Here is an 18,900-nt window from a genome sequence, read left to right as displayed (position 1 = left end):
TGGTTTTTTTTTAATATTGGTTTCTAGTTTTAAGCCATTATGATCTGAGAAAATGCTTGATTGACTTCAATTTTCTTGAATTTGTTGAGGCTTGTTTTATGTCCTACCATGCGGTCTATTTTTGTGAATGTTCTATGAGTATTTTAAAAGAATGTGTATTTTGCTTCTTTGGGATGAAATGTTCTGTATATATCAATTAAGTCCTTTTGATGTAGAGTGTTGTTCAGTACCACCATGTCCTTGTTGATTCTTTGTTTGGAAGATCGATCCATTGTTGACAGTGAGGTGTTAAAATCTCTAACTATAAGTGTGTTGCTGTCTATATCTTTCTTGTAATCCTCCAAGATTTTCCTTATGTATTTGAGTGCTCCTATGTTTACAATGGTTATATCTTCCTGATGGACTGTTCCTTAAGTATTATGAAGTGTCCTTCTCTGTCTCTTTTTATGGCCTTTGTTTTGAAATCTATTTTGTCTGATTTAAGTATTGCTACCCTTGCTGGATAGAGTAGACTTGGTATTAGGCCTTTGCTTTTCATTACTTGGAATGTTTTTTGCATTCCCTTCTGGCTTGTAGTGTTTCTGTTGTGAAATCAGCTGATAGCCTTATTGGAGCTCCCTTGTATGTTACTAGCTTTTTCTCTCTTGCTGCCTTTAAAATTTGCCATTTTAATTATGATGTGTCTTGGAGTGGGCCTCTTTGGGTTCATCTCGATTGGGAACCTCTGTGCTTCCTGGACTTGTTTGACTTTTTCTCTCATCAAGTTAGGGAAGTTTTCTGTCATTACACTTATTAAAAATGTTTTCTATCCCTTGCTCCTTTTCTTCTCCTTCTGGTATCCTTACTATATGGACATTATTATGTTTCATGTTATCCTGCAGCTCCCTTAACACCTCTTCATTCTTTTTGAGTCTTTTTTGTTGTTGTTCTGTTTGGGAATTTTTTTTACTTGTCCTCCAGCTCACTGATCTGATCCTTTGCTTCATCTGACCTGTTTTTAATTCCTTCTACTGTGTTGTCCATTTCAGATATTGTATGTTTTCATTTCCTCCTGGCTCTTACTAATGTTTTCTATGTCCATTTTCATTTTGGTGTAATTCTCAGTAAGTTCCTTGTAGCTTCCTTGGAGTTCTTTGTAGTTATCACTGAGCTCCTTGAGCATCCTTATCACCATTATTTTGAACTTGATGTCTGATAGTTTGCTTGCCTCTATTTTCTTTAGCAGTCTTTCTGGGGATTACTCCCTTCCTTTCGATTGAGGGTTGTTTCTTTGTCTCCCCATCTTAGGTGACTCTTCTTATTGTTTATGCATATTAGAATGCTGGTTTTTGCCCCTCTGTCTTCGTGGTGTGACCTTCTGTGTTAGGAGACCTGTAAGATTCAGTGGCTCAGTCTCTTAGATCTCCTGATATGGATTTTCTAAGTTGTGTTTGTATGTTTGTTTTTTTGAAAATACTTAGATTTTTATTGTAGCCAAAAATATTCTGGTTTAAAGGCTGGCTAGCCTGGAAAGATAGGGGCTAGGGTCCATCTTGTGGTACAGCTCAGGTCAGGGGGCTATAGCTGCAGTAGAGCTGGGACAAAATCCTGCTCAAAGCAGGACCCAGATTCTTCTGCAGTCTCCCACACTTGATGGTGCTCAGCAACATCTCCTGTTCCTTGGGGGTGGCACAGGCATCATAGGCAGCCAGTAGGCTGGCAGCAGTGCTGTACCAGTCCACCAAGGCTGCTGCCTTCTCACCACTCACTCCTCGTACTTGCATCAGCTGCTGGGTGAACACCCCCCTCATGGACTGGGCCTTGTTCTTGATGGCTCCCGCGTTGAAGTCACTGAAGGTGAGGAGTGAGCAGAGAGGATTTGCGGAGGGATCAACCCCTGATTTGGGGTGCCCTGGGGTTCCCCAGGGATGACTGCATAGGGTGTGGCCCTGGTAGAGTCTCTTCAGGCCCCATGTAAGGAGGGCCAGGTAGGCAGCTTACTCCTTAATATCTGCTGTGTGCTTCACAAAGAAGCCATCAATGACCTGAGTGTTGGTGACAGCCTGCAGCATCGTGCTCTTGGGAAGGCTGAGGTTGTGCACTGATCCATGCTCCTGCACCAGGTATACTAGGCGCCCCAGGCCACAGTGCTTTAGTTGGAACTTCTGCTCCCAGAAGCGGCCATCAGTCATGCTGCTACACATGTCATCCAGTCACTTGTGCTCCACAATGTGGTCCAGGACTAGTTCCTCAGGTCTTGCTAGGTCTCTGGGCTTGGTCTCCTGTGCTAACCACACAAAATCCCCAACATGCAGTCTGCACACTGTGTGGTTCATGTGAAGCTACTGCAGCTGACAGAGCAGCTTTGTCCTGTGACCCGCCCCCTTGGCCTCGCCATCCTCTACACACACATGACAGCACCCAGTACTCTCCAGGCCTCAGCTCCAGTGGTGGCATCTCTTATTGTATTTGGGCTTTGCTTATTTGTGGCTCATTCATTGGTGGATTCTCCCCTCCAGCTGGCTGACTCCCAAGTCACAGCTCTTGCCGTATCTTGTATGCTGTTGTACAGGTGCTGGTTAACAAAGCCATATTACCAGAAAACCAAACCCATGCCAGTAGAAATGCCCTCCTACCACATCAGTAGTATCAATACCAACAGAGAAAATATTAATAAAAGTGGAGAGAGATTAAGAATATTATAAGATAGAGAGGAAAGATGGCAGCAGAGTAGGTAGCGGTGTTGTCTGCTTGGTCCCATCGCAGAAGGACTTGTAGTGCAAACATGGAGAAGAGTGAGTGAGTGTGGATTTTAGATAGCATGAACAGGGAACACAGTGTGGGAGCAGCGTGAAGGAGGGTGGAAAATTCGGCTGGGCTCTCCAGGCTGAGTCGCTGGGCCTCCCAGACCACGGCCTCTGCCGTACCGCACCCTAAAGGAGCAGCTGCTGACCAGCTCGTTAGCCGGGATCTGCATAGAGGCTTCCCCCTGCCAAGGGCACACTGACCAGCAAAGTCCTGGAGGGAGGCAGTGAGAAGGTTTGGTTGAAACAGCCGGAGGCATGGGAAGATAGTGAACAGCCCGGACTGTAAGAAACTGTATGAACTGAGTCTAGGTAGGGACTCCCTTGGCTGGTAACCCTGGGCTGACAACTCTGCGCTCTGAGCACTTGTGCCAGGGCTCCACCAATCAAAGGAGCAGAACTGAGCCAGGGAGAGGGGCCCCTGCGGGAAAGCTGCGGCAGAACCGCAGACTCGGTAAGGACCCCAGTGGGCAGGTGGCACGTGCAGACATACATGCAGGGACGAGAGCCAGTGCTGCTGTTTGCAGGCAACACAGAGACTTTTTTGGAGGAGCAGAGACAGGACTTGAGGCTGGGGAGAGACTATTGGCATGCGTGTGCTGGTCCACCAGCACAACAGCGTTGCTAGACAAGCCTGAGGAGGACTGAGGGTGCTGTAGGACCAGGGGCGAGAGGATTCAACTAAGTGCGGCTCACAGCAGAGCGGCGGCAGGCCCACGAGTGAGAGGCTAGCAACCTCAGAATCAAGCTGGATCTCCTCACAGCCAGCCAGCCAGAAAAGGTTTGAAACCCATGGAATTTTGACCAGGTGTGGATCCAGGAAAAGAAGACAGCACCCAAAGGTTGTACTGGGTAAAAACTCTTTCTTTAATCTGTTTCCTGTCTTCTCTCCCTCCTATCCTTCTTCTTTAATTTTTGTTTGTTTGTCTGTGTTGTTTATCCTCCCTCTCACACTAAACGTATAGCATATAACTGCTATATAAACCTAATACTATACACTTCATTCTGCATTCTTCCCTCCCTTTTTCAACATACAATGCAAATAGTACTTACTATCTTGCATAGCTTTGACCCTACTTGCTACTATTATTATTCTATTATCTTACGTCTCAAAAATCATCTTTCATTTGAAACAACTCTTATCTGTTTCTCTTTTAGTATAATAGTCTTAACCTCTCTACATTTATATTAATACTGGCTCATTTGCTGGTGATAGTGGGATTCTGCGTGGGGGATACTTTGGAGGGTGTGGGTTTCTTGCCTGGGTTGTGTGTCTATATTTTAACAGCATCTCCACAAAAGAACTCAAGACAAGGTGGGGAGAGTGACTCTCAATCAACTAGCCAGAGGGAGATCCACCAAAGAGTAACTGAAATATAACCAGACAGCTTAAACAAACGGCATAAATGGCATCGCAAGAACATCAGGCTCAGGAGATCAAAGAGACTGCACCACTGAATCCCCAGGTCTCCTATACAGAATCTCATACCATGAAGGTGGGAAATCAAAGCAGACAAATCTAATAAACAAAATCAAATGACAAGAATCCAACATGGAGAGACACAGAAACAACCTACCAATGAAAGGGAAAGAGGAATCCCCAGAAAGAGAGATAGCTGGGATAGACATAAGCCTACTATCAGACATGGAATTCAAAAGAATGGTTATAAGGAAGCTCAATGAACTTGACAAACTCAAAGAAAACTACAACAAATTCCAGGGGAATTACAAGGAACGACAGGGAAACTACAAAGAATTGCAGGGAAGCTACAAGGAACTTACGGAGAACTACACCAGCATAAAAAAGGACATAAAAACTATCAATGAGGACCAGGAAAAAATGAAGAATACAATTTCTGAACAGCAGAACACAGTAGAATCAATCAAAAGCAGGCTAAACGAAGCAGAGGATTGGATCAGTCAGTAAGAGAACAATGTGGAAAAATATTCCCAGACAATACAACAAAATGAAAAAAGATTTTAAAAGAATTAAGAGGGAATAAGAGAAATGCAGGACAACATGAAACGAAACAATATCCATATCATGGGGATACAAAAGGAGAAGAGGAGGAGCATGGGATAGAAAACCTGATTGAAAAAGTAATGACAGAAAATTTTCCTAACTTGATGAGAGAAAAAGTCATGCAAGTCCAGGAAGCACAGAGGGTCCCAATGAAGATGAACTCAAAAAGGCCCACTCCAAAGCACATCATAATGAAAATGGCAACATTCAGAGACAAAGAGAAAATCTTAAAAGCAGCGAGAGAAAAACAGCAAATAGCATAGAAGGGAACTCCGAAAAGGCTGTCAACTGATTTCTGAACACAAACACTACAAGCCCGAAGGGAATGGCAAAAAATATTTCAAGCAATGAAAAACCGAGGCCTATAACCAAGAATACTCTACCCAACAAGGCTCTCATTCGAAATGGGAGGTGAAATAAGGAGTTTCTCGGACAGAGGAAAACTGAAAGAATACATCTCCACCAAACCAACATTGCAAGACATGCTAAGGGGAATGCATAAGAAAAAGAAGAAAAAAAGAGAGGGAGAGGAACACTGGAACAAAGAGAAATGAATAAATACCTGTCAATAATAACCTTAAATGTAAATGGATTAAATGCTCCAATCAAAAGACAGGGTAGTGGAATGGATTTGAAAACATGACCCACATATATGCTGTCTCCAAGAGACATTCCTCAAAACAAAAGATTTACACAGACTGAAAGTGAAGGGATGGAAAAAAGTATTTCAAGCAAATAGACATGAAAAAAAATCTGGGGTAGCGATTCTTATATCAGACAAAATGGATTTCAGAGCAAAGGCCATAAAAAGAGACAAAGAGGGACATTTCATAATACTTATGGGAGCAATCCATCAAGAAGATATAACCCTTATAAACATATATGCACCCAACATAAGAGCACCCAAATATATAAGGAAAATACTAGAAGACTACAAGAAGGATACCAACAGCAACACACTCATAGTAGGGGACTTTAACATCCTATTATCAACAATAGACAGATCTTTGAAGCAAAGAAACACCAGGGATATTGAGGCATTGAACAACACACTAGATCAAATGGACTTAACTGATATATTGAGAACATTTCACCCCAAAGAAGCAAAATATACATTCTTTTCAAATGCGCATGGGACATTTTCAAAGATAGACCGCATGGTAAGACACAAAACAAGCCTCAACAAATTCAAGAAAATTGAAATTATATCAAGGATCTTCTCAGACCACAATGCCTTGAAACTAGAAATCAGCCTCAAATAAAAATAAGCAAAGACATCCAAACTCATGGAGAATGAATAACATGATATTAAACAATGAATGGGTTAAACCTATGCACCCCTATGTTAATAGCAGCCCTGTTTACAATAGGTAAGTGCTGGAAACAGCCTAAGTGCCCATCTGTAGATGAGTGGATCAAAAAACTGTGGTACATTTACACAATGGAATACTATGTAGCAGAAAGAAAGAAGGAACTCCTGCCATTTGCAACGACATGGATGGAACTAGAGAGAATTATGCTTAGTGAAATAAGCCAGGCAATGAAAGAAAAATACCATATGATATCACCTAACACGGGAGACTAATGAACAACACAAACAAATGGAGAAAATTGAACAAGGAACAGAACAACAGTTATCAGGGGGAGGGGTAAGGGAGAGAAGGGGGATAAGTAGGGGAAGGGTCTAGTCAAGGAACATGTATAAATAAAACATGGACATGGACAACGGGATGGGTTATGACTGTGGTTGAAGGGGTGGGCTGGGTAGCGGGGAGCAATGGGGGGAAAATGGGAAACTGTAATTGAAAAGCAATAATAAAAAAAAACAAAAATCTTTTATAATATTCAAAAAACACCAGAATACTATAAGATAGGGAAAAGGGAATATGAAATCACTAAAGGAGAGAAAAATAATTTTGAGTGGAAGAGGGAGGGGTAATAATAAGAGTGGGGAATAGAAACGAGGTGAGGAAAGGGAGGGAATAAACTAAAATGTAAGTAAAACAGAGAAGGGTGGTGGCAAAATGGAATAGAAAGAAGGTAAGAGTACCTTATGAGGTCTGAAATGAAATAAAAAAGGTAGAGAACCAAAGGGAACAAAGTTTCAGAAAAACAGCAGGGTCAATAACAATGACAGCTGGGCAAATATTAGTAAAGGTGGGAAGGGAGTAAAAATATATTAAAAAGAGAATGTGAGATGTCTACGGTAAAGAAAAATGGTTTTGAGAGTATAGTGGGAGAAAAACTAATAAGAGTAAGGAGCAGAATCCAGGCTAGTAATGGGAAAACTAAAATTCCTAACTCAAATGAGCAAGGGCACGGAAAAGGCAAAATGGAGTAAGGCAGGAGGAGAGTGGCCTATGGAGTGTGAAGTACAAAAATTAGTGAACAAATAGAAATACTGTTGAAGAAGAACAGCAGTAACCATACTATCCACACCCAACAAGCCATAATTTATGAAAGTGAAAAAAAATAAGAATATTATAAGAGGGGGAAAAAGACTGTGAGATGACTAAAGGAAAGAAGACTGCTTTTGAGAGGATAGAGGGAGGAGAAATAGTAAGAATAAGGAATAGGAACAAAGCATAGCATGGGAGACAATAAAATTTACAATGAAAATAGGAAAGGGCAGGAAGAAGGCAAAAGGGAGTAAGACAAGGGAAGGGTGCAAAGTGAGATTTGAAATAACAATAAAATAAATAATACAAAATCTGAATAAAAATAAAAGACAAAGTAGTAAATCATTGAAATGCAATTGAAGCAAAAGAAGAAATACTAAGAGGCTATATGAAAGGAAGAAAAGAAAAAAAAAGAAGAGAAAACTGCAAATTCTGAAGAGTGAGGTGAAATTCGTCTCAGCCATTTGGAGTTCACCTTCTGACTACTTTTTCTGGATCCACCTCTTTTTATCAGCTCAGTATTCAGGAGTGGGTCATCCAACTTTTGGCAACACTGCCTGTATCACCTTCACCTGCCTCTAGAGGAAACTAATGTTGCTATTGGGAGGGTGGGCCGCCTAGGTCTCCCCTGGGAGGTGCTGTTCAGTCTTCTGGGAAAATTATGGGTGTGTTCCCCCTGCTCCTGCACCACACGTCTTGGTCTGTCCCAGCTTATCTCCAATAATGTATGGTTTCTGATTAAATAGCTGTCTGTTTCATGGGGTGTGGGGTGGGGAGAGGTGACAATCTGTGTAAGAGGGTCAACTAACTCTCTCCTGCTTGGTGTTGACTGCAGCTCTGTGTGCGTGCCTAGCTGAAGCTGGGTGGGACCCTGAATCCACCTTGTTGCACCGCTTCCTGATCTCCCTGATCACTGGCCTCAGTGAAATAGGACCCTAGGAACCAGTGTATTTTGTCTCCTTGAGAGAAGTTCAAAATGGGCCCTTTAGGCATTGCTCTTACTTTCTCTTGCGGAAATGTACCCTGCAGGGTTCTTGAGCCTGCTCAGCCTGTTTTGCAGATCTTGCCCATGCCTGCAGGAGGTGGGGTCTGGGTGCAACCTTCCTTTCCAGGTTCTGCCAGGAAAGGTGGCTCTGTCTGGCTTTAAATAATCTCAGGGGTACGGTCCCCAGCCCACTGCCCTCTCATTATATAGAGGCCTGCACTCTACACTCTTGACAGTTGTACAGGGCTGGGGCTGAGAAATCTCTTTGCTGTGCACTTTACTGATCAATCTGCCCAGCTGCACTGAGTGGGAGCAAATTGTGCCCTCAATCCTTTCCTCTTGCTGGCAGGGCAGCTGCATGTGAGGTCCCTGCCCAGCATGCCTAAAGTCCCCTTTTAAAAAGTGTCTCTGGGCTCTCCCTCTGCAGCAGAGTCACTTTCCAGCTTTCTGTACAACCACCTCTCCAAAAAGTCAAGTCTCTCACAATCACAGCTGGCTGCAGCCAGCCTCCTCCACCAGACCAGACCCCAGTGCAGAGAGTATCACTCTCTGTCTCTAACTCTCTCCCTGTTGGCACTTTCCTCTGCAGCTGTGGGTGTGTTGCTCACTATGTGTGTGTGTGTGTGTGTGTGTGTGTGTGTGTGTGTGTGTGTGTGTGTGTGTGTGTGTTGTGTGTGTAACCTGAATCTCCCTGACTTTGTGTATCCAAGTCGCTCCTGGCCAGGACCTGGGGATTCCCTGCTCTGGGTGAGGAGAGGGCCGAAAAGCTGTGATCTCTGACCAGGCTCTCGGATGCAGGCACCACTGGTGCCACTACTGCAGGTGCCATGCCTGGGGTATTTCCCAGTCCACCTATAAAATCCCCTTACTGCCCATTGTGTAGTGTCTTCTGTACTCCTTGGCTTCCAAACTTCATACCAGCTAAGATTCTGTTGAAGGTTCTGTTTATTTTTTGGAATATCCATTGAATGTTTAGTTTATTTTTCGAAAGATCAGCCAGGTGTCCAAACTGGGTAGAAGAGCAAGTGGACTCTGCTTCTATCTACTTGGCTGCCACCTTCATGATCTGTCACATTTTCTTAACCCATTCACCTGTTGGTGCACAGTTAGGTGGTTTTCATATCTTTGCTATTGTAAATAATGCTGCAATGAACATGGGATTGCAGGAATCTCTTCAAGGTAGTGATTTAATTTTCTTTCAATATATACCCAGAAATGGGACTCCTGGATTGTATCATAGTTCTACTTTTAATTTTTTCAAGGAGCCACCGTGTTTTTCATAGTGGCTGTACCCATTTAAATTCTTACCAACAGTATACAAGGGTTCCTCTTTCTCCATATCCATACCAACATTTGATGTTGCTTGTCTTTTTGAAGGTAGCCATTCTAGCAGATGTTAGGTGATATGTCATTGTGGTTCTGATTTTCTCTCTGATGATTACTGATGTTCAACCTCTTTTCATGTATCTCTTGGCCATTGATATCTTTGGAAAAATAGTTAATCAGGGCCCCTGCTCATTTTTAATTGCTATTTTTTTTTGCTATTGAGTTGTGTGAGTTCCTTTATATTTTGGATATTAGCTCCTTAACTGATAGGTGGTTTCCAAATATTTTCTCCTATTCCATAAGTTGTGTTTTCATTTTGTTTATCATTTCTTTTATCTTTCAGAAACTTTTTAGTTTAATGTAGTCCTACTTACTTTGCTTTTGTTGCTTATGCTTTTTGGTGTCATAGCCTAAAATTCATTGCCAAGTGGTTTAAACTTCCGTTTATAAGATGAATAAGTTCTGGGGATCTAATGGACAGCATGGTGACTATAGTTAAAAAATATTGTATTGTATACTTGTAAGTTTCTAAGAGAATAGATCTTAAAAAATTCTTATTACCACACACATACACACACACAAATGGTAATATGTGAGGTGATGGATGTGTTATCTAACCTTGTTGTGGTAATCATTTTGATACACACACACACACACACACACACATATATATATATAATTGAGTATTTTTGGCTGTCTTTTCAAATATTAGATGACCATATATCCATGGGTTTATTTATGAGTTCCCTACTCTATTTCATTGGTTTATGTGTCTGTTTTTATGCCAGCACTACAGTATTTTGCTTACTAGAGCTTTGTAATATAGTTTGAAATCAATTCATTGTTCTTCTCTCTAAGATTTGTTTTGCTACTTGAAGTCTTTTGTGGTTTCCTGAGAATTTTAAGATTATTTATTTCCATATCTGTAAAAAAAATGCCATTGGAATCCTGATAGTGATTTTATTGAATCCATACATAGCTTTGTGTTGTATGGACATTTTAACAATATTAATTCTTCTGCTCAATGAACATGGGATATTTATCAATTTATTTGTTTCTGCTTCATTTTCTTTTATCAATGTCTTATAATTTTCAGTTTATGGATCTTTACCTTCTTGGTTAAATTTACTCCTAAGTATTTTATTGTTTTTGATATTGTTGTAAATGGGATTCTTTTATTTATTTACTTGTTAGATAGTTTATTGTTAATGTATAGGAACATAACTGATTTTTTTTGTGTGATTGATTATCTTTTTTTTTTTTTTTTTTGGTTTTTCAATTACAGTTGTCCCCTTTTCCCCTAATTTCTCTCCCCCACCCAACCCACCCCCTCTCCCGCAATCATATTCCTCCCCGTTGTCCATGTCCATGAGTCTTTTATACAGGTTCTTTGACTAAACCCTTCCCTTACTTATCTTCCTTCTCTCCCTCTCCCATCCCCCCTATTGACTGCTATTCTGCTCTTTGTTCTATTTAGTTCCTTTGTTTGTGTTGTTCTTTAATTTCCTGTATTAGGTGATATCATATGGTATTTTTCTTTATTTGCCTGGCTTATTTCACTAAGCATAATTCTCTCTAGTTCCATCCATGTTGTTGCAAATGGCAGGAGTGCCTTCTTTCTTTCTGCTACATAGTATTCCATTGTGTAAATGTACCACAGTTTTTGGATCCACTCATCTACAGATGGGCACGTAGGCTGTTTCCAGCACTTAGCTATTGTAAACAGTGCTGCAGTGAATATAGGGGTGCATAAGTTCTTTTGAATTGGTGTTTCAAGATTCTTCGGGTATAATCCTAGTAGTGGAGTTGCTGGTTCAAAAGGCAGTTCCATTTTTAATCTTTTGAGGTAATTCCATACTGTTCTCCATAGTGGCTGCACCAGTCTGCATTCCCACCAACAGTGCAGTAGGGTTCCCGTTTCTCCACATCCTCGCCAGCACTTGTTGCTTGTTGATTTGTTGATGGATGGCCATTCTGACTGGTGTAAAATGGTATCTCATTGTGGTTTTTATTTGCATCTCCCTGATGGCTAATGATGTTGAGCATTTTTTCATGTGTCTATGGACCTTCTGTATGTCCTCTTCGGAGAAGTGTTTGTTCAGGTCCTTTGCCCATTTTTTAATTGGGTTGTTTGTTTTCTTGATGTTGAGTCGTATCAGCTCTTTATATATTTTGGAAATCAGTCCCCTGTCTGTGATGTCATTGGCAAATATGTTTTCCCATATGGTTGGTTTCCTTTCCATCTTGCTGATGTTTTCTTTAGCTGAGCAGAAACTCTTTAGTTTGATGTAATCCCATTTATTTATTTTTTCCTTTATTTCTCTTGCTTTAGGAGATGTATCCGTGAAGAGATTGTTATGTGAGATATCTGATATTTTCTTGCCTATGTTTTCCTCTAGGACTTCTATGGTATCATGACTTACATTTAAGTCTTTGATCCATCTTGAGTTTATTATCGTGTGTGGTGTAAGTTGGTGGTCTAGTTTTATTTTTTTGCAGGTCCCTATCCAGTTCTCCCAGCACCATTTGTTAAAGAGGCTCTTCTCACTCCATTTTATGTTCCTTCCTCCTTTATCAAATATTAGTTGACCATAGAGGCGTGGATTTATTTCTGGGCTCTCTATTCTGTTCCACTGATCTATATGTCTGTTCTTATGCCAGTACCAGACTGTTTTGATTACAGTGGCTTTGTAGTATTGTTTGATATCTGGTGTTGTGATTCCTCCTGCTGTGTTCTTCCGTCTCAAGATTGCTTTTGCTATTCGGGGTCTTTTTTGGTTCCATATGAATTTATGGAGTATTTGTTCTAGGTCTGTGAAATAAGTCATTGGTATTTTAATAGGGATTGCATTGAATCTGTAAATTGCTTTGGGTAGTATGGGCATTTTGATGATGTTGATTCTTCCCATCCAAGAACATGGTATTTGCTTCCATTTATTTGTTTCTTCCTTAATTTTTTTCCTCAATATTATGTAATTTTCAGAGTACAGGTCTTTTATCTCTTTGGTTAAGTTTACTCCTAGGTACTTTATTTTTCTTGTTGCTTTAGTAAATGGTATTTTCTTTTTTGTCTCTGTCTCTGCTATTTTATTGTTGGTGTACAGAAATGTCTTAGACTTCTGTATATTTATTTTGTACCCTGCGATTTTGCCAAATTCACTTATTATATCGAGTAGTCTTTTAGTGGAGTTTATAGGATTTTCTAGGTATACTATCATGTCATCTGCATATAATGAAAGTTTTACTTCCTCTTTCCCAATTTGGATGCCTTTTATTTCTTTTTCTTGTCTGATTGCTGTGGCTAGGACTTCCAACACTATGTTGAAAAGGAGTGGAGAGAGTGGACAACCTTGTCTAGTTCCTGAGTTCAGGGGGAATGCTTTCAGTTTTTGTCCATTGAGTATGATGTTGGCCTCAGGCTTCTCATATATAGCCTTAATTATGTTAAGGTATGCTCCCTCTATTCCCATTTTGCTGAGTGTTTTCATCATAAATGGGTGTTGTACTTTATCAAATGCTTTTTCTGCATCTATTGATATGATCATGTGATTTTTGTCTTTCATTCTGTTTAGGTGATGTATTATATTTATTGATTTGCGAATATTAAACCATCCTTGCATCCCTGGAATGAAGCCCACTTGATCATGATGTACGATCTTTTTGATGTATTGCTGGATCCTGTTTGCCAATATTTTATTGAGGATTTTAGCATCGATGTTCATCAGTGATATTGGCCTGTAGTTTTCTTTCTTTGTTGTGTCTTGACCTGGTTCGGGGATTAGGATAATACAGGCTTCATAGAAAGAGTTTGGGATTTTCCTCTCTTCTTGGACTTTTTGGAACAGTTTGAGGAGGATTGGAGTTAGTTCGTCCCTGAATGTTTTGTAGAATTCGCCTGTGAAGCCATCTGGTCCAGGGCTTTTGTGTGCAGGGAGATTTTGGATTACTGTTTCAATTTCCTTTTTTGTTATTGGTCTGTTGAGACTTTCCACTTCTTCTTGATTCAGTTTTGGAAGGTTGTATGTTTCTAGAAATTCGTCCATTTCTTCTAGATTGTGAAATTTCTTGTCATACAGTTGTCTGAAGTAATTTCTAACTATCATTTGTATTTCTGAGGTATCAGTCGTGATTTCTCCTCTTTCATTTCTGATTTTGTTTATTTGGGTCTTCTCTCTTTTTTTCTTGATTAGACTGGCTAGAGGCTTGTAGATTTTGTTGATTTTTTCGAAGAACCGGCTCCTAGTTTTGTTGATCTTTTGGATTGTTTGTTTAGTCTCTATGTCATTTAGTTCTGCTCTGATCTTGATGATTTCGTTCCTTCTTCTTGCCCTAGGCTTTGTTTGTTGTTGTTGTTCTAGTTCTTGTAGCATTATCGTTAGGTTTTTTATTTGAGATTCTTCTATCCTTTTCAGATATGCCTGTATTGCTATGAACTTCCCTCTCAGGACTACTTTTGCTGTGTCCCACAGGTTTTGGGCTGTTGTGTGCTCATTATCATTAGTTTCTAGAAATTTCTTGATTTCTTCTTTGATGTCATTGTTAACCCCTTCATTATTTAATAGCATGTTATTCAATCTCCATGAGTTTGGGTGTCTTTGATTTTTTTCTCTGAGGTTGATTTCTAGTTTCAAGGCATTGTGATCTGAAAAGATGCTTGATATGATTTCAATTTTCTTGAATTTGTTGAGGCTTGTTTTGTGTCCTATCATGTGGTCTATCTTTGAAAATGTCCCATGTGCACTTGAAAAGAATGTATGTTTTGCTTCTTTGGGGTGAAAAGTTCTATATATATCAGTTAGATCCATGTGGTTTAGTGTGTTGTTCAATGCCTGTATATCCTTGGTGTTTCTTTGCTTTGATGATCTGACTATTGTTGATAATGGAGTGTTGAAGTCCCCTACTATGAGTGTGTTGTTGTTGATATCCTTTTTGTGGTCTTCTAGTATTTGCTTTATGTATTTGGGTGCTCTTATGTTGGGTGCATATATGTTTATCAAAGTCATATCTTCTTGATGGATTGTTCCTTTAAGTATTTTGAAATGTCCTTCTTTGTCTCTTTTTATTGTCGTTTCTTTCAAATCCGTTTTGTCTGATATGAGGACTGCTACCCCGGCTTTTTTTTTCTGGTTCGTTTGCTTGGAATATTTTTTTATATCCCTTTACTTTCAGTCTGTGTAAATCTTTTATTCTCAGGTGTGTTTCTTGTAGACAGCAAATATGTGGGTCCTGTTTTCTTATCCATTCCGTTACCCTATGTCTTTTAATTGGAGCATTTAATCCATTTACATTTAAGGTTATTATTGACGTGTATTTATTCATTTCCCTTTGTACCTCTGTTCCTCTCCTCTCTTGTTCTTTTCTTCTTTTTCTTAGAACACTCCCTTTAGCATCTCTTGCAGTGCTGGTTTGGTGGAGATGTATTCTTTCAGTCTTCCTTTGTCTGAGAAACTCCTTATTTCACCTTCTATTTTGAATGAGAGCCTTGCTGGGTAGAGTATTCTTGGTTGTAGACCTTTGTTTTTCATTGCTTGAAATATTTTTGACCATTCCCTTCTGGCTTGTAATGTTTCTGTTGAGAAATCAGTTGATAGCCTTATTGGAGCTCCCTTGTATGTTATTTGCTGTTTTTCTCTTGCTGCTTTTAGGATTCTCTCTTTGTCTTGGAATGTTGCCATTTTAACTATGATGTGCCTTGGAGTGGGTTTTTGGGGGTTTCTCTTCATTGGAACTCTCTGTGCTTCCTGAACTTGTATAACTTTTTCTGTCATCAGGTTCGGAAAATTTTTTGTCACTATTTCTCCTATCAGTTTTTCAATTCCATGGCCCTTTTCTTTTCCCTCTCTAATTCCTATGATCCTGATATTATTTATTATCATGCTATCCTGTAATTCCCTTACATCTTGTTCATATTTTTTCAATCTTTTTTCATTTTGCTGTATTGTCTGGGAGTTTTTCTCTACATTATCTTCTAACTCACTAATCCGATCCTCTGCTTCGTTTAGTCTGCTTTTGACTGATTCTACTGTGTTATTCAGTTCAGAGATTGCATTCTTAAGTTCTTCCTGGTTCTTGTTAACAGTTTCTATGTCCTTTTTTATGCTGGTGTAGTTCTCTGCAAGTTCCCTGTAATTTTCTTGGAGCTGCTGGTAACTTCCTTGGAGGTTGTCATAGTTGATTTTAAGGATGTCGAGTATATTGAGCTTCTTTACCCCCATTGTTTTGAATTCCATGTCTGACATTTGGGCTATGTCTATTTCATCTATCTCTCTTTCTGAGGATTCCTCTTTTCTCTTCATTGAGGGGTGATTTTTGCGTCTTACCATGTTGGATTCTTTTTGTTTTTATTTATTTATTTATTCATTTTTGGGGGGTAGTCTGCTTTGACTTCCCTCCTTTGTGCTGTGAGATTCTTTATCGGAAATCTGGGGGTTTCAGTGGTGCAGTCTCTTTGATATCCTGAGCCTGATGTTCTTGAGTTACCCTTTATGTCGTTTGTTTATGCTGTTTGATTATATTTCAGATGTTCTTTGATAGGATCTTCCTTCTGGGTAGTTGGTTGAGAGTCACTCTATCCGCTTTGTCTTGAGTTCTTTTGTGGATATGCTGTTAAAAACATAAACACACAACCCAGGCAGGAGACCCACACCCTCAAAAAGTATCCCCCACTCTATCCTGCTATCGTCAGCCAACGAGCCCATATTAATATAAATGTAAAGAGATTCGAGCTTTTATACTATAAGAAGAATAGATAAGAGTTGTTTTGGGGGAGGAAAAATATAATTTTTGATAGAGGGGGTGATAGATTAATAATAGTTTAGACTTTGCAAGCCAGTAGGTAATATTTACATTGTATGTTAATAAAAATAGAAGAAAAGGATAGAAATATGCATAATATAGTAGGAAAGTGGGATTGTATTATATTGGGTTTATATAGTAATTATATTCTATTATTTAGAGTGATAGGGGGGCTAAACTAGACACACAAATGAATAAACAACGACTAAAGATAAAGGATGGGAAGGAGAGGTTATATGCAACACGTTAGAGATAAAGTTTGTTATTCTTTTTGGAAGGGGAGAAAAAAAACACCCCCCCAAAAAAACCCAAGAAAATAGAAGAAAGAAATAATATAGAAGAAAGAAAGAAGAGAAAAAAAAACCCCACAAAAACCCCCACAAAAAAACCCAAGAAAAGAGAAGAAAAGAACAAAGAAAGATAGAAAAGAAAGAATAAAGAAGAAAGAGAGAGAAAAAAAATTGAAAAAAAAAATACCCCCCAAAACCCCCCCCAAAAAAAACCCAAGAAAAGAGAAGAAAGAAAAGAATAAAGAAAGAAAGAAAGAGAAGAAAGAATTAAGAAGAAAGAAAGAAAGAAAGAGGAAAGGGAGAAAAAAAAATTGAAAAAAAAAAAAAAAAGCGATGTTTTTACTCCGTTTTAGCCTTGGTGTGTTGCCTTCTTTTTCTGCGTCCGCAGCTGGTCTAGTGTGGCAGTTCAGAGGTTCTTGTTTCTTGCAGCACTGGTGTGCGCCCACGGTTGCCACAATGATGCGTGCCCGCGGTTGCCGGCACGGTGCGCTCCCTTGCTGCCTGCTGGAGCCAGTTGAGGTGCCCTTGCGCACGAGCCCCTGCGCGCTCGGGCGGCCTGAGAGTTTGCCCCGAAGTTGGAGCCTATTGTTGCCGGGCCAAGGTGTTTCTGTGTTCGTGCAGAGGTGCCCCTGCGCACGTCCCTGCACGCGTGGGCTGCCCGAGAGCTTGCCCCGGGATTGGCGCCTATTGTCCCAGGGCTGAGGTGTTTTCGTGCTCGCGCGCCACCCATGCCCTTAGTCCCACTGAGCCGAGCTCCGGGAGTTGGTCTCTCGCCTCTTAGGGCGGGGCCGCGGACACTTGTGCACAGTGGAAGTGAGCGTCTGTGAGCTGCAGCCGCCCGCCTTCCCTCACCCGTCTGGGTGGGCACCAACAGAGCCTGCGCTAGTGGTCTGCTTTCCGGCCTGGGACCCGGCGCCCCCGGGAGCTGTCTAGGGGTATCTGCACACGGTCCTCTGCGTGTTCAGTGGGCCCTCCCTGTGCCCGTTGGGGCACTGATCTTATGTCCGTTGGGGAGTGTCCGAGGGACGCCTGGACTCACGGCCCCGCGCACCTGGGCCAGTGAGTGAGAGCACTTCCCTATGTGCGCCCCCGCAACCCAAGGGCAGGGTTGGGGAGTGGATGAGCGCGCCTCTGCGCCTGCACTCCTCAAGAATGGCCTACCACCCGCAAACTTTCCTCCCCTCTCCACCGTCCACTAGAGAAAAATATAAAGGAGAATTATGTTCTCACTTGCCCGGCAGCATGCTGTCTCCTATCCTTCGGCGCCAATGCCACTTGGTCGAGTCCCGTCTCTGCCAGCGGGCAGAGATCCGCTCTCCTCCCGACTCCTCTCTGGGGCAGCCTGTGGTCACCAAAAAGCCTTTGTGTGCTTCCCGCCGCAGTTCGGGCAGCCGCCCCAGTCAGGAATCCCGTTTTGTCCCCTTTTCCTCCGCTACCCTCACTAAACAGGTTGTTCCCAGATGGATTTTCTCTGATCCAGCAGTGCCATGGCTCGACTCCTGCCAGTGTCCAGCTGCTCACTGAGACGTTCTGTCTGCAATTAGCCCAAACTGCAGACGGGTCTCGGGAGCCTGAAACCGCAGCCTCTCCTCACTCCTCCACCATCTTACCTTTCCATAACTGATTTTTGAATGTTGATTTTCTTTATCCTGCAACTTTACTGAATTTGTTTATTAGTTCAAACAATTGTTTGGTGGAGTCTTTAGAGTATTCTTATATAAAGATTATGTCAACTTCAAACTGAAACAATTTTACTTCTTTTTTTTCTGATTTGGCTGCCATTCATTTCTTTTTTATTGAATTTATTGTGTTAAAATCCCGTACTATGACTATTGCTGTCACTTTCTCCTGTAATGTCCATCAATGTTTGCTTTATATATTTAGGTGCTCCTATTTCTCACTAATATCTCATTATATGATTTGAGAAAGTTAAAGAGTAACCACACACACTCCTTATGTAAGATTCAAAATTTCAGGTAAACAAATCACACTCCTTTTATCAGTATTCTGGACAAATTGTGTAGGACATTTAACAAGTAAGGTCTTTTTTCTTCTTTTTTTTTTTTTTGGCAAGAAGTTTGTAGACTGAATGGAATATGCCAAATTTTACATTTCCCCTGTCTTTGCAATATGCGGTTAGATGAGCAAAAAATGCAACTAAACCATCATCAATTTACACCATATACAAGTATAAACTTAAAATGGCTAAAAGACTTAAATATAAGTCACAAAAACATAAAAGTCTTAGAAGAAAACATAGGCAATAAAATCTCAAACATTTCTCATAGCAACATTTTTT

At 40.7% G+C, this 18,900-nt stretch overlaps 1 protein-coding gene and 1 pseudogene across 1 annotated transcript in view; one reads left to right on the top strand and one right to left on the bottom strand.

Annotated features, from left to right (window-relative positions):
• KLF8 (KLF transcription factor 8) overlaps window positions 1-18,900 on the top strand; it is a 153,379-nt gene that overhangs the window by 57,276 nt on the left and 77,203 nt on the right. The window lies entirely within an intron of this gene.
• On the bottom strand, window positions 1,545-2,478 carry LOC149991340 (structure-specific endonuclease subunit MUS81 pseudogene; annotated as a pseudogene).

The sequence above is a fragment of the Furipterus horrens genome, unplaced genomic scaffold (assembly GCF_987537825.1).
Source record: "Furipterus horrens unplaced genomic scaffold, mFurHor1.1.pri manual_scaffold_17, whole genome shotgun sequence".
Lineage (NCBI taxonomy): Eukaryota > Metazoa > Chordata > Mammalia > Chiroptera > Furipteridae > Furipterus > Furipterus horrens.
This window is presented reverse-complemented; position numbering and strand designations above follow the sequence as displayed.